Source organism: Sinohyriopsis cumingii, chromosome 1 (genome assembly GCF_028554795.1).
Source record: "Sinohyriopsis cumingii isolate HCF-2022 chromosome 1, ASM2855479v2, whole genome shotgun sequence".
Classification (NCBI taxonomy): domain Eukaryota; kingdom Metazoa; phylum Mollusca; class Bivalvia; order Unionida; family Unionidae; genus Sinohyriopsis; species Sinohyriopsis cumingii.
The window spans coordinates 46,460,708-46,478,095 of record NC_142961.1 but is presented as its reverse complement, the minus strand read 5'-3'; the positions used below and the strand labels follow the sequence as shown (position 1 = coordinate 46,478,095).

The 17,388-nt window shown below is 34.9% G+C and overlaps 1 protein-coding gene across 1 annotated transcript in view; it reads left to right on the top strand.

Annotated features, from left to right (window-relative positions):
* Positions 1 to 17,388, top strand: part of LOC149806802 (cell adhesion molecule CEACAM1-like) — a 183,039-nt gene that overhangs the window by 75,011 nt on the left and 90,640 nt on the right. The window lies entirely within an intron of this gene.

The window sequence follows — 17,388 nt, the reverse complement described above, 5'->3', positions numbered from 1 at the left end:
AGGCAACAAAGTGGAAGGTTAATTAATTTTTACTTTAAGTTGTCGTGTATTTGTCAAATTGAACATAATCAACTTTTCATTCATTGAATTAGATTATAATTAACAAAAATTATACTTGTACTTTCTTGATTTCCTTTGGGATTCTGTTCCAAATTAGTAATCATTATTATTGACAACTTTTCTTAAAGCATTCTTTATTTGGTTTGGGGATGGAAATTTGGTTAGCTGAACTTGATATTAAATTAGGGGTGTTGCCTTGTTTTCTAGCATTAAAGGTTTGAAAGGAAACAAAATAATTTATGCTCATTATGTTGTTTACACATAGCAACATAATGCAGGTCAGCAAAGTAAAGTTAGGATTTGTATTCTGTACATTGAAATGGCTTTAAATGCCATTTTATAGGAATATAGTCAGTTTTGTGTAACTCATTTTGTGGTTTTGTACATGATCATCTTTTCTGACATAACTGTTTTCGAGAGTTGAAAAAGAAACATTGTCAGATTTGGAAAATGCATGTTTTATAATCCAAAATGTTCTTTAATTCCATTCAGTAATGGTCATGTTATCATTGAAAAAATTAATTTCATCCTGGAAAAAACCTCAGAAAGACCTGGAAATTTATATTTAGAAAAGTGTGGGAACCACGTTCATTGTGATTAGAGTGGACAGTGGGTTCCCTAATTCTTGCGGCTGTGCTGACAAAGAATTCAATAAATACATTTGCTTTTTCAAGATCCTCATCAATAATTTGCCCTTCCTGGCTAAGTTGTTGGATTTTGGATGACTTCTGGAATGCTTACCTGCACCTAGTTCGTTAAAACCTTTCCACATAGAATTTGTATTGCAATTTTTTTCTGAAGTCAACTGATAGAAATTCTTCTTTGCCTGATTCATTACTTTGTTTACTTTATTTCTCCATGTCATATAATGTGCTTGCCAACCAACTGATTTGAAATAATTATGGGTTTTCATTAACATCTAGAATACCCAGAGGCAACCAGTTGGGATGGAATTCCAGTTTTACTCTATTTTAGAGGTATATGTTTATCAACCACCTGCATGAAATGTTGGATCCATATATCATGAGGAACACCTGTATCATCAAACACAGATACTATACCCCAAGGAACATTTGTGAGGTCTTCCAGAAATTTGCCTTCATCATAATGCTTAATTGATTTATTGTTACGGTTTTATGAATTTTGGATTTTGCAGCTGTTTTTAAGCCCGACTTTCTGATTAGGAAAATCGGAAAATGATCACTAAGTCCTTTCCTTGGAAGATGTATTTTTGTCAAGTTTGTCTTTTATTTTATAGATATGATTAATTAGAGTTTTTGAGTGGTCACTTTCTCATGTTGGTTTGTCCACTAATTGGATTAGACCAAAAATTTCTGAGAAAATTTAACCAATTTTTGTTATTCTGATTATTATTCATATGATCTCTGTTGAAGTCACCCATAATGTATATTTCATTTTGGTCATCTGTCTCTTTGTGTACTTGCTTTTCAAAATGCTAATTCGATTCAACCTTTGTGGAAGGGGACCTAGAGAGAAAGCCCACTAAGAATGACTTCCCATTTTATTGATTTATTTTGATCCATTATGTTTCAGTTTCATATGATGATAGATCATTTCTCCTCTCAGCTAATAAACTCTTGCTACCATAAACTACACCTCCATCCCCTGAACCTCTATCACGTTTGACTGGTATGCCACAATCATCAATAAAGAAGAAGTCACTTGCATGATTACCATACAACTTTCTCTTAAACCCAGAATGTGGACATTAATTGGTTTTAGATGATAATAATACATTCAATTGGTCTAACTTATTATTCATACTTTGTATGTTGATGTGTCCAGTGTGTAGACCTCGGCCTTTAAATCCTAATCAAAAATGTCCTTAAAGTGAATATTGCAAGTAGGTTCAGACGGAGTTTATTTCCACCATGACAATTACTTGAAGCATGCATGTAGTCTTTGTTAGAACATTTACAAACACATACTACACTTCCACTTGCAATATGTCCATCACAGTTGTCATTTAGAGAGATACAAATATTAGCAGAGGTCCCAAAGGAATCAACATGGGCATCATCACCCAGGACAGTTCCTAATGTTTGTCTTGAAACATTAGAGAAACTATGTCTTATTAAGTGGGTAATATCTTCATAGCCTAAGCCTAGCACCTATTGCTAGGGTGAAGCATTTCACAGTGTTTGGCCTTATTTCCAGATTCTGAAACAGTCATAGCATTGAATTTTCATGGTATGTATGCATGCATCAGAACCATGGTTTCTAAGGAAGCAGCAGAGGGGGCGAACAGACCACTTTGGGGAATGGTCACCCTTTTTTTAACCCCCCAAAAATGATTAATATTTATAGACCGAAAAATGAGGTCCCCGCCCCCTCTGCTGATATAATTAAATCATTATGAATCTTCCAGAAGTTTATTTTCATCTGTTTCATCTTCAGCTGTCTCACCTTCATCTTTATTTGTTTTATGTTTCAAGCAATACTCCATTTCTGATGGTGGTTTTTCTATTTTTGGATTTATGTTCTGTGTTTATAATATATCATTAAACTTCGATATCGATCTCCACCGCAATTTGCACAAATCTGATATAATCCTCTAACGCCATTGTTACAACCAACACAACTTCGTGAACCAGCATGAGGGTTTTTCTTTAAAATATAATTGTGTTTTTTGCAATATTTTCCACTGCATCTTTTATCACATTTGTTAGTGGTTCCTTGACGCAGCCACAAACAGTTATTCATTATATTAATGATATCTTTTTAATTAAATTTAATTTTATCATCACCCCTTCTGCTGCTATCCAAAAATTTTATCAAGGCCAATACGATATCTTGTTCTAGGATCATGTAAATTTATTGTTATAAACCCGTGCTGGGTTGATTGTGCATGTGAAAAGAAATTTCTAAATTTAATTATATCCATGTCACCGCTACACCAAGTTTGATGAATATTTCGCAACGTGTGCGTACCAACTCCATTAAACATAACTAAAATATTACAGTTATCTCTGATCACTTTTGGTATTTGTGTGTATTGCTGAGTAACATAAATCACATCAGCATTTTTATGTCTTCCACATGAAAAAAATCTGGCAGGGTTTGTTTGTCCAGCACCACATCATCATATACAACTAAATTATTAATAAATCCGTCTGAAACATCAACGCTCGGCGCTTCATCAATATCGGTTATAAACTCTATAACATCCTTATCCTCGTCCAGCAATCTTGCGTTTTCATTGAAATCTTTAAGTACATCATAACATCATTGATCATCAACTGATGGTGTTGCCAAATACAATTTATCCCACTTTAACCATCTCATTATCAAATTAAGTAATAATTGCGTCTTACCCAATCCAGATGGACCTATTATTATCATTCTGATTGAATTTGGCAATGCAGGATGGTGTTTAACTGGCTCTTGTTTTCGTGTCACTGAAAAATCAATTATATCCATATATATATGATATGAATCTATATTGTTTACGTTGTAAAGTTAAGACTCCAACTAATGATCTATCTACGGTTACAACAAAAAATGCGAGAATAGCATAAGGTGGAAGATGTGCAGTATGTAATAGAAAAAAGTTTTCGTTTTTACCCATGAAAGATGGCTGTGATATTGCTAAATTAATTGCTAAATTAATGTCAAAGTTCCCAGGAACTCCATGGGCTAAATATCCTGGAGAAAAACATCTACCAGAATATAATTAGTGTGGTCCTGGTACTTGACTTGATATCAGGCTTGATAATCAGGATCAACCAAAACCAGATGAGTATCCCATAGATGCTATTGATAAAGCATGTCACGTTCATGATATCGTTTATAAAAATAAAGATCTGCAACATAGGCATATTGCAGATGTGAAGTTGATTCGTTCGCTAGATTCCGTAAAAAATAAAAATATCAGAGAATCATTAGCTAATTGGTTAGTAAAATCTGTGATGAAAGGTAAACTCGTATTAGGGGCTGGAAATTAATTATAAATGGAATCAATTTATTATAGTCCAGGGGGATATTGGAGGGGTAAAGCAGCAATTAGTAAACTCGCTGATGCAGCAAAAGTCAAACAATCTACTGCTAAAGTATGGTTATCCAAACAAGCAATATGGCAAATTTACCTACCATCACCGAAACGAATTCAGTACGCGTATTTTGATGTCAGTGTTCCTAATGAAGTTCATCAAGCAGATATTATGTTTTTACCACATGATACTGTACGTAGAAAAACATACAAATACGCGTTAACTGTAGTTGATGTTGCAAGTAGATACAAAGATGCGTTTAAACGAATTTATCAACTAGGACCATTACGATGGCCAAATTTATTATAGGTTGATCCTGGCAAAGAATTTCTTGGTCCAGTATCATCGCTGATGAAACAACATAATGTCAAAATCAGACAAGGACACACTGCAATTCACCGTGATCAGGCAGTTGTTGAATGATTTAATCAAACACTTACTGAGCGGTTATTTAGATATCAATACGCGAAGGAATTCATTCAAGATAAAAGATCTCGCGAACGGGTGGCAAGATTACCAAGTGTGATAGTCACATTAAATAATGAGATTGCTCGAACGACCAATATGAAACCTATTAATGCAATTACCCAAAAAAATATACCTGTACAACGACGTGATTTTTCAGCACAGCCAGTATTAGGTAATGTGACCATAAGATATTTATATGAACGAGGTGAACTTGAAGGTGGTAAAAAAAGAGTGACTGATCCTATTTGGAGTATTACGATGCACAAGATATCTAGCCTATCAAGATCCACTGGCAGACCAGCAATCTACAGACTAGATTCAACTGCTCCTCAACGTGGATTTGTGTGTGAGCAACTACAAATAATTCCCGAGGACACTCAATTACCACCGCAATCACTTAACTAGCACCCCTGCGTCGATTACACTCAAGACAGGTCAACATCATGTTTTCTTGTGTATGGCCAAGATGGTTATCTTTCCTATCTGCGGTAAATTGTCTTGGATCATTTTTCAGATACCGCCATAACATAACACAATTACAACTTCCACAGTGATTATTCTGCTGCTGTTTTAGCGTATTAATAAATTCAAGATCAAAATCGCATTTATTTTTTTTTTTATCACACTGTTCATAACCAGTTAATTTTTTTCTTATTGTATCACCGTCAACATCATCATCATTGATCACTGACTCGTTCATGATAATCCTTCGTAGTTGAGATATTCTTCTGACTCTAGATACTGCGAGATAAACTAAGTTTGACCACTCGATATGATCATTGACGATCCAAACAACTGTATCAGTAATAGTTAATCCTTGAGATGAATGAATCATAATCGCGTATCCTAGCATCCACGGGGATTTATTTGTTTTTAGCGCATCTTCAACAACATTGATATCAACTGCAACAATATCGTTCAACACTAAATTCTGTTTCTCGGTCTGTCCTGGTATATCAACGTCAATATTCTGCCGCCGTGTATCAGCTGGTCGATAACATAACGGAACTGGCAGCGTTGGAAACTTTTCTCATTGTAACAGAAATAATTTTCATTGAAGTGTGTCTCTGACTATCTTTCTACTTGCAACTATCAGATCATTTGGTCGCCATGTTTGTAGAAAGTTGTTTATCGGTGTTTCTGAAATCACTTCACGCAATACTTCACATTGAATTTTATTCGACTGTAGTCTGATTAATTTTTTAAACTCCCTTAATTCTGGATCAAGTGCTCTATGATCATCAGTTACTTCTTCAGCGTGGTCAACAAAATCTTTCAGCCAATCATGTGGAGATGGTCCAACAAAAGGTGGTGGTTGACTGTGATCGCCACACATTATCACAGCAGTATTTTTTGTTAATAGCCAATCAAGAAACGTTTTTAATGTTTCTAACGGCACTGTACATATTTCATCCCAAATGATGATCCGAGGAATATATTTCTCACCCATCCTCGAAGAAGTCCATGAGTCACCCTTTCCATGGAAAGAAGCTGTGATAAGTACGTGACTGTACCCCTCGTTGTTTCATCTGTCGCGCGAGTCTATCTGTAGGAGTTAAAACGATCATATCTGAATTCTGAACTAATTCGATTGCTCGAGTCGTCTTACCAGACCCTCCCGGTCCGTTCAGATAAACCGTTTTATTTCTGGTTATTGGATTGTACACCGGTGGTGCAGAAGAATTTTTCAGTGTTTGATATTTTTTACAATAAAAATCTATGATCGTAACATCAGCGGATTCGGAATAATCGATTATGTTTCCTTTTTTTATTCTCCACGAACCCCATTGTGCATAAGTATCGATATGTAGTTGTTCTAACAATCCTGAGTGTTTTTTACTGATATAAAACGAGTCTGTGGCAACTCTGACAGCAAACTTAGAAACCTTATTCATCATTGATAATAGATTTATCGAAACATATGCGAGCATCGATGATCTTAAATGAGTATACTGAGGTGACTCATCGTCCATGTAGCTCACGATTGTGCCTAGTTTATTTCCATTTGACAAGAAAGCTATTTCTCGACTTATAAACGTGTTTTTCTTCGTTGTATCAGCGATTATAAAATCTAACTCAGCATCGTCCATGATCAATCTTGCACAATGTCGTTTGTGATCGTATGATCCTCCTTCAGTGAACTTGCCAATTATTTTTCTGCCAAGATCTTTCGCAATTTTATTCTCGTAATCTGTTTTATCCGGGTTTTCATCATCAGAATACTGTTTTTGCTGTGGTAACCAAACTTCGGTTTGTTTCCGATATGATATAATTGCTTCGCCTATCGTCAACCGTGCTAACATCGCACAATCAAGCATATACCTTAACAGTATTATTGGTGCCCACATTTTTTCTGAAAAATGTTTTCCAAACCAAACATAACAAATTGGATGAAGTCCCATAGCAAACTCGAATGATTCGATACAAGCGAATCCAGTCAGATCAAAATCCGGTAATGGTCCATTTATTGATACTCGTGTCTTTTCATGCGTCGGATGACCGAATCGCTCAAAATACACAGAACAATCTTCGTACCAGAGAAAACTTCCGTGATAACGCGCGACCATATCAACAGAAATAACATCTTTATAATTATATTTAGTATTCCATAATCCACTGTGTCCGTATTTGACACAACTGGATACTATGTCATCGAGAAAATCAAATCTAGTTGGTTTCCACGAATTTTTCTTTCTGGCAAAATGAGCCGCAACTGATGGAACAGTAAAACAGTTGCTCAATAGTTCATCAGTATCATCAGTATATTGCAGTGCAAGATTTTTCATTTTTTCGTGGAGAGAACCTTCTCTATAAATAACGCCATTAGGTCGTACAAACTGATCAAATTTTCCTTCCTCTTATAACTCTAAAATAACCATACTGACACAGGATCGTCTTTACTTATTTCGTTAATAAAATCAAACATACCTCCATCAGAATTATCTGTGGGGTAAATTTTAACAGTTCGATTTCGTGGAAACACTGTTACTGTGCTAGTCCATGCGTGTGCGTTATGATCAATAATTTTGATCGAAGCACCTTTTGATTTATATTTTGATTCAAATAATATTTCTCCTGTTATTGTCGCTACGGTTATTGGAAACTTTAGTTTTTTTTCCCAGTTCAGCCACATCTTTGATTGACGCCCCAGTATCTTTAACCATTTCGCTCCACTAGTTTATTTTACGTCTTTTATCCATTAAGCCGTTTCCACGGGCCACGTTTGTAAAATGTTCTATTACTCGTTCAGCCACACAGTTTATTTTTGAAAATTTCATCGGCGCTAGTTTATCAACGTTGGGTTTTTCATTTATCACATGAACTGCTTTCTTCACTTTCTTAGGCTGGACTCTATATAGACTGCTTCATGGTCAGCAATTCCTGGTATGACATCACACTTGTTGATTAGTGTTTTGTTGTTTGTGAAGAGCAGATCAAGCAGATTTGAAGTAAATTCAATTACACGTGTTGCTGCATCTACATTCTGTTCCAGGAATGAGTCCTTGATGAAATTCGGTAGCTTTTGGCACTGGGCATTGTTTGTGGCATGTGGTAGTGGACACTCATTCTCCCAGTCAATATTTGCCAGGTTGAAGTCTCCTTCTAGCCATACGTGTGCACCTCATGGGATTCTTGTAAGGCATGAGTGAAGCTGATCTAGGTAGTTTGGTTCCGTTAAGGATGGAGGTTTGTAGAAGGCACCAACATATAGGTCTGAACCTTGATTTTGGGCCATACTAAGCTAAGCTATTATCTGCCTTAAGTTCTTCTGGCTCACAGTTGGAATATTGGTCTGATACTAGGACAAATACACCACCCCCATGAGATCCCTCTGGACGATCTTTGCGGTAGCACCTGAAATTTGCTGGGAATACTTCATATGAATTTATGTTGCTGTCAAGCCATGATTCTGTACCAATAACAATGGTGTCTTTGATAGAGGAGATCATATTGCTTAGTAGTCCCTTCTTTCCAGGCCCCTTTATAGATCGACAATTAATTACTAAGATTCTCATGGGTAAGTCAGTTCTAATACAGTGGGACCAGGTGTTGTTGACATGCTTCTATGCTTGTGTGGAGATGAAGTAACAATTAGGTTGTTAAAACTTATCTCACTGTCTGCTTGGGTACTGTCACTAAGGCATTGGTAACTGTTACTGGTATTGAAGATAAAAGTGTCAAATATTCCAGTGGAGAAGTTTGGCAAACCACACTGAATACATTCACAGCTTGCATTGTTGAGGGTTTTGAACATGGCATCTGGCATACCCATACACTCTTGATGATACCATACTTTGCATGAGTCACAGCACACACACAATGTGTTGTTTGTTGACAGGCTTTGTTGCAGACCCCGCAAGGAAACTTGATGGTTCTTGGGCCTGGATTTGGCTCTGGTGCATATGATTCAGCTAATTAAAGGCTGCATAGATAGAGGAGAACGAGTTTGTTCCTATAGACTGGTCCTTTGACCTTTGACATTGTTATTTTTAGAGTGGTAATGAGATGGGTGGAAAGTGATAATTTTGGACAATCCCGAATCAGTACTGGTTGTGTATTATTACTGTCATCTGCTGGGAACGTCAGGGTAAATATTTTGTATACGATGAGGGTAAGGGTGGTAAGAGATAAGCTAATGGGGTGTGACATGTTTTAACTTATATTTATCAACTCCAAAAAAGAAAAGAAAACAAAGCAGATGTTTACCATTTAGGGTTGCATTTTGGGATTTGCTGGTGAGTAGCCAGTGTTCATTAACATAGAATACCTTAAATTTTAAATAGAAAATAGTTTGACCAAGGATACTAACACATTGTGTTTTAGGATATGTTCCCCAATACAAGAGAAGTGATGTTGTTTCATAGGACCTGGCCTGATTTTGTGGATTTGTTGAAAAGAGTTGTGAGCTAGAACAGGAAATGACCAACACCTGCCATTTTGCTATGATTGTCATATTACATATTGCTCATATTGTCTTTCTTCTTGCATGAACTTGCTAATATGTATATGTGATTTTTTTTATTTTTGTTTGTTTACAAGCAGGATCTCTCAGCCTCTCTCACATGATAATTACAATTATTGTATCATTGTACTGAGTTCATGCAAGAAGGTTTTACTTTTTGTGTAGGGCCCAAATATTCTGATGAGATACTTTGCTTGGAAATTTATCATTCATCTTTCACAATACACATGTAATTGCATTTTAATTGTTAGGTCTTTGATTCTTTGAATGCCAAATGGCTGTGTGTACAACTTAAAATGAACATGCCACACTGTGTACTGTAGCTCAGCGTACAGGCATGTTCCACACAATGCAACTGTTAAATAATAAAATTGCTGTGATTTTCCTCTTGGGGCAATTCAACTTAGTCTGTCCATTATGAGCCATGATGTGGGCATCCACAATGACCACTATACCTGGTCCATAATTGACAACAGTCTGGGTAGATCAATTTCACTATGAAAATGTAGAGTTTCAGTAATCTGTATTGCATGTATGGTAATACAAAATGTTTATTTCAGCAGCAACCTTGATGTTCAAATAACTATACATTCTATATGTAAATTAATATAGAAATCAGATGAATGGACTGCATGCATTTCATAACAGGCCTCATCTATCGTGGATAATCAAGATAGTCATTGATTCATGAACTCTTCTTCGGTTAATACTCATGCTGATTGTCAGTTTTTTCTCAGATTACATGCAGCCTATGACGTTCTTTCTTCTAGAGGTGGACCATATTATTAGCTTCTGAAACATATTTTAAGAACAATGAGTTTTTTATAAAAAAACGGAATAAGGTTACCTCTGGTTTTTATCACTGCATCATCCATGATATTACTCTGTGGTTGTTGCTGCTCATTGTGACACCAGGAGCTCTGATGTCATTAGCAAAGGTCTCAGTGGTGTTTACTCCACTCAGTAATAATGTAAACTTATCTACTGCCTTGTTCATAGCTTTTGCAGCCTTTTATACAGACATTTTAAAATTAAAATCTGCTCAAAGAGCACCGTGTAGAAGACCACAAACTCAACATCCATATTGTGCACACACACCCACTTACCCACCCATGTATATATATATATGTGTGTGTGTGTGTGTGTGTGTGTGTGTGTGTGTCAGTGAGATGTATACATATCATGCAGTTTTACAGTATAACAACAATTCCTTTCACTTTGTACTTGGATGTTATATTTAAGATACATTTATTTTTCTGTACAACTCAGATATTTTTATAATGGAAAGGCCAGTCCTAAACAAATATGCATATACACGATAATTGAATAAACAATGATTATTGATAAAATATGCAAACACTTGAATGATTGATTATAGTGATATGGCTGTAATTTAAATGTGTAAACCAGACTAAGGACTTTGCTGTACTTGCACGACCAAATTCCAAAACAAAATTAGTTTTTGACCATGGAGACACAGAATGGAGATTGAGATGGGAATGTAGGTCAGTATCTAACTGTTAACATTAAAAACAGCAACCTTAATTCATAATATTTCATGTTAAATTATATTTTCCTTTTAATTCTCTAGGTTATAAAATGAAAATTTAAGGGAAACTTAACAGAATTGTGAATTAAGTACCAAATAATGGTAAAATTGCAATCATGAGTCCAAAGTATTGCGTTCCAGATGAATTTCAGTGGTACTCCCAATGAATTTCAGTCTAGAATGGTCTTGAATGAATTCCTAATTATCCCAAAATAGTGTTTAATCTTAAAGTCGATGAGCACTTTATAATTCTAATGACTAATTTAAATGAATGAATTCTCACAAATTATAACTAAGCACAACTAAAAGACTAATATTAAGATGGAGCATAAATGAATGACTGTTGATGTTTTCCTTCTTATAGACATCCCCACTTCATTTGGCAGTACGTTCCAACTGGACCTATGTTGCAATACAACCCCACCTCACCTACATCACAATACAACCCCACCCAATGAAAACCTGCATGACAATAACTCATTCATGTCAATGGAAAATATTCTGAAACTGTAAACTGGTTATTTTTTTTTTATCTGTCTAAGGTTATAATCTATGCTTTATCTAGAAGTCAAGCCCCTTTAAACATCCTTCGTATAACTTACACATCATAATTACAATATTCAGTCAGGGACAACAATTAGCTTTGTTGTTGTTGTTGTAGGGTTTGACGCTATTTTTCAGCACACGATAGGCTATACATGGCGGCCATTATTAATGGTGGAGGAAGAACCAGGGAAAACCCCGGAAAGAGCCACTGACCCACGAGAAGCTACTGGCAAGCTTTCTCACATACCCACATTAGCTGAGTCCGAGACTCTAACCCATGCAGACAGAGGTGAGATGGCAGTGAACCGTAACGGAGAGCGCTTTTAGACCACTCGGCCACTCGGGGCCCCAATTAGCTAGGTACTATGTTTACAAATGATCACTACAATCCACAATCATGGAGAAAAATTAGACACTATATATATGTATGTATGTATATATATATATATATATATATATATATATATATATATATATATATATATATGGAGAGAGAGAGAGATGCTTTTGGAAACCTAATTATCTCCCTGTCTTATTAGTTATTTACTACATCTGCTAGGTAATTAAGCCTCTGGACAAGAAGATAACTGCTATCATCACAAATGTTTTCGTCTTTTCCAAGTGCTTTCTATTTAGTTATGTTAACCATGATGCAGTGCTGAGTGATTTCTAACCCCTCTCACAGTTCACATATATATATATATATATATATATATATATATATATATATATATATATATATATATGTGTATATACACACACACACACAAACTTCTGGTCTCGTCAATACGTAGAAAAAAGTTACTTTACAACAATTATACATTACAATGTTTTTTCTTTTTTGTATGTTCATAAAAAATTAAGAAATTTAAATGCAAATTAAAATATATAAAATGGCCAGTCCTAACAGAAACATGATATAGCATGATTTAAACACTCTAACATACACATATAACACATACAGGACATTAGATTGATCCTTGACCAAAATCACTAAAATTTAGTGACCATGCTATAGGAACCAGCCAGAAGACCTAGTGACTGAAGAAGGAAGAATATGTCAAAACTATATTAGAAACGAAAAGAAGGGTCAAGGTCCAGGGACCTGGTGGATACCACCAACTATAACATAATAAAATACAAATAGCAAAGAACAACCCTTGACTAAAAATAATAAATCCTTTCTTCTTCCAAATTCTTTTTGATTTTTTAAAATGAAAAACAAACACCTTCCCTGCAGGGGATACATAAAGACATACAAGCCATTAAAATTTTACAAGGGACGCTTCAAAGGCCAGTAGCTTAATATAGCTAAAGGATGGATAAATTCCTGCAAATAAAACAGTATGCAGTTCACTGCTTGTAAAAGGACTTTGATAAATGGTTGTGGAACATGATCGGTTTGATTATAGATCGGTAGGACTAACATATGCAGTGCAGAAATGGAATGTAAAGGAAATACGCAATGGAAAAATGGAAGGCAGTGGAAATAAAGAAATGAAAATTATTTTTGTGCATTTTTAATTTTTTCTTTAATGAAATCAAAATAAGTTTTTTTTTTAATTAACTAATGCATATATGTTTGTATTGCAAATAGAAAATAGAATTAATTTTCAAAACTGATGCTAATAATTGTATGAAACTATGCAATTGCCATATGCAAATGGAAATGATTGCTCACAGAATAATGTTCATTGCTGGATTTTTTTATATTATAAAGCTTCAGTGCAATTTAAACAATGTATGCAGTGGAAATTATTTATTTTATTTCTGAGTGATTTTTTTAAATAAAAGAATGTTACAAAAGGATTCCATCATCCAATGCATATGCTAAGCATTATGCATGCTATAGAACGTAATCGTGAATGAAGGTTCAAAACTGACTTAAATAAAATGCTACTTTTGAACATTCAATTTAATTTTAGTATTTTTTTAATTTGATTGTATTATTGTTATTGTTGATTAGCCAAGAAATTGCATTTCACTATTTTATTATTTCCAAATTATCTTATTCTTCTCCATTTTTTAAAAATATTTCAATTACACGTGTCAGCAGAGGTTATACACATAACCTTTTTATATTATTATATCCTTTATGTCTAACAATTATCCATTAATTACTTTATCGCACATTTATTTAGAACATTTAATTGGAAAGTTTGTCTATGGCGAGATATAATTTCATTCACTTCTTTCTGTTATGTATATTCAATTTGATTGTTTGTTAGTTAGGTATATTTTATGTTGGACTTGACCTTGACCTTGTCTAAAATTGAGTTCATTTCTGCTTGACCCAAGTTGTCTTTTTTAATTTATTCATTGTAAACAATTAATACATAGATAAATTATTCTCTATATGTATGGGTTTAAAATCAGTATTATTATTAATAAAAGAAGTAAATATGTTTATTTGGGTCAAAGATTTGGAATTTCCTAAGTGAATTATGCACAATCCAAGTTATTGTAGAAGGTTATTTTCCATCAGGTAAAGTTTTCTTACAGAAAATGCTAATTGTGATGTGAGGTCAAGTAGAGAACAATAAACATTGTAACTGTGAGGACATGGTCATTCATGCTTTAAATCTTTGCACAATCAAGTTGTATTATATGTTTTGACTAGTATTTTTTTTTCCTTCGGGCTGGAATCTTTTTCTTCAAATTATTAAATTCAAGTGATTATTTTCTCTGGAAATACAAAAGTGCTCTGATAAAATTCTTGGATAAAGACATTCACTGGAATTTATTTATTTATTCAAACCTGGAATTATATTATTGTGATTCAACAAAAGATTGTTGAGACATCAACACTCTATAAGCTATAACAGACACGTCATCACCTTCAGTTTTTGGATTTCTTCAGGACTTTGTACTGAGTTTTATTCATGACTTAAAATTATTAGGATTTAATTATGTCTGTAATTCTAGGATATTTTATGATTTAATTCGCAAAACCGTAAGTTCATTTTTCTCATTTTTTTTCTCATTTTCACTTTGTATTCTAGGGAAATAAATTGCATTTGTTAAATTTTACAAAGCTTGTTTTTTACTCTTTTCTTGTACTTATTTTAAGAGCATAGACTCGTAACAATTCTGTGTTGCAATCAGTGTATGTCAGATAGCTGCAATACCTACCGGAAATGCTTCTAGCCCAGTCTCCATATACTAAAGAGTTGAAAAAGAAAGGGCAGATAATTAGATAGATAGGTAGGTAGGTAGGTAGATAGATAGATAGTTAGATAGGTAGGTAGATAGATAGATAGATAGATAGATAGATAGATATATAGATAGATAGATAGGCAGAACTGAAGTTAGATGAACTTGTGTAGTGGGGATTTGGAAAAGCTCCAAACTTAATTCAGGCCTAGAGTCTGACAGTGAAATATAGCACAAAGAACAAATTTTGTGTTTGATTCTGGATTGAATGGATAGCCAGTGTAGGGTACAAAGCAGCGGGGAGGTGTGCTCTGATCATGGTACTCTAAGGATGATCTGAGCAGCTGTGTTTTGAACTTTTTGAAGTTTCTGAATTAGATATTGAGATGAACCAGACAGAATTGAGTTACAATAGACCAGTCTTGAAAGTACTAATGAACACACAAGTGTTTTAGTGGCATCAACTGAAAGATATTTGCGAAGGGAGCTGATGTGTCTCAACTCAAGATATCCAGTCTTGCATATGTTCATGACGTTGGTGCAATGTGAGAGTACTGTCCAGAGTAACACCTAGGTTTCATACTGACTGTGTGAATTTAATGTTGGTGTTGCTAATATTTATTGTTTGAAGTAAAGGATGTGAATGAGAAAGTCTTTGTGTTGTGATCAGAATGGCCTCAGTTTTGTCATCATTCATCTGCAGCTTGTTACATGTCATCCATGATTTCACATCAGAAATACACGTCTCTACACCTTGGATGGTGGCATCAACTTCAGTTGGGTGGCTAGATTTGTATATTTGGGTGTCATCAGCGTACAATTGGTGAGACACTGGATGATGATCTATGACACTCAATAGCGGCTGAGTGTATAGAATGAAGAGAACAGGTCCAAGAACAGACCACTATGGAACACCACAACATAGATCAACTGGGCTGGAGTGTATTCCATTTGCGGACACAATTGTGGCCTGTTGAGCATGTAGGACTTGAACCACAGTAAGGCTGTATCGTGAATGCTAAATACATGCTGGAGACAGCGAAGTAATATATCTTGGTCTATTGTGTCAAATGCTGCAGATAAATCAAGGAGGGTGAGGACTGTAATCTTTCTGCTATCCAACACAGAGAGAATGTTATTAACTACTTTTAAAAGAGTAGTTTCAGTACTGTGGCAAGGGTGATATGCAGATTGTACATTGCTAGAAAGACTGTTTGAATTCCGATGAGATACAAGTTGGGATAGAACAACTTTTTCTGAGATTTTTTATATGAATGGGATATTAGAAACTGGGTGGTACATGTAGTTCTTTAAATCGTTATGGTCGAGTGTTGGATTCTTCAGCAGAGTCTTTATAATGGCAGTTTTGAAAAATGATGGGAATTCACTGGATGAGAGAGGTATTAATAACATCAGTTAGTGAAGGCAATACTGGAGCTTAAGCAGCAGTGATGTTGGAATTGGATCAAGTTCACATGACTTTGGTGAACTCTTCATCAATATTGTATGTACTAAATCCATAGAGATGGGTTCAAATGCTGCTAATGGTTGCCACTGAAATTCTGTATCGTAAATGTATGGTGATGACAAGTCAATTGGAATTGTGTTGTCAAGTTTATCTCTAATGGTTTGTACTTTGTCATGGAAGAAATTTGCAAACAGATCCGAAAGGTCAACTGAAGAGGAGGTAGTTGTAAGTGGTGTACATTTGTTCCTTGACATTAGTTTGTTAGTAAACACCTAAACTCATAAGGAAATGACAGATGTATGTAATAAAGCTTCCCTTTTCCATTGTAATCAGACACAGAAATGAGAAGTATAATGTAATTAAACAGGAAGGTGACTGGGTGGGACATCATGCTACATGTCTGCGGTATGATGCCTCAGTGCTAGACATCACTATAAACTGCCACACTGAAGACATAGTAATGATATGACTGAAAAATTGTTAAAGCTATGTTAAAAATCAAAAACACACATCTCTCTGCAGCTAAGTAATTGAACAGCAATAAGTGAACACTCTCAGTGGGCCAAGAATGCACAGCACTGATATTGACTGGTCCTGAAACTTAGTCTGATGTTAAATTAACATTATGGAGAGGAATTTGAATCAAACTGCACTCTATTTCCTGAACAAAAACACTTTCAGAAAAAAAGACTTATCAGAGAACAGAAAGTGCCTGATAATAAAAGACTATGAGAAGGCCCTTCGTCCTTTAATTTTTAATCGGGATAGGATTGGTTGAATCACCAATAAGTGCTATAGAACCTTTCAACATCAGTGGTTCATAATTCTCCATAATAAAATTTTTTAAACCCAATATTTTACTTCCAATACATGACTTATGAGAAACACAAGCACTGAAACTGCTCTGTCTTTATTCCATTGCTTCTTTCTCATCTTGAAGCAATCAGAAATAAGGTGCCCTATTTTCATGCAATAAGTGCAGATAGGAAGAGATAAGGACTTCTAATTAGTCTTATCTGACATTTGATTCTTCTGTATGAGCAACATTTTCTATAGTGTCAATATTGTGTTTGCCATGGTTAATTTTGAGGTGCTAAGACATAGTATTAGAATCAGAAAGAGGTTCAATGACTCATTTATGGTGCACTCAAGCTTGCAATCAATGTCAAGC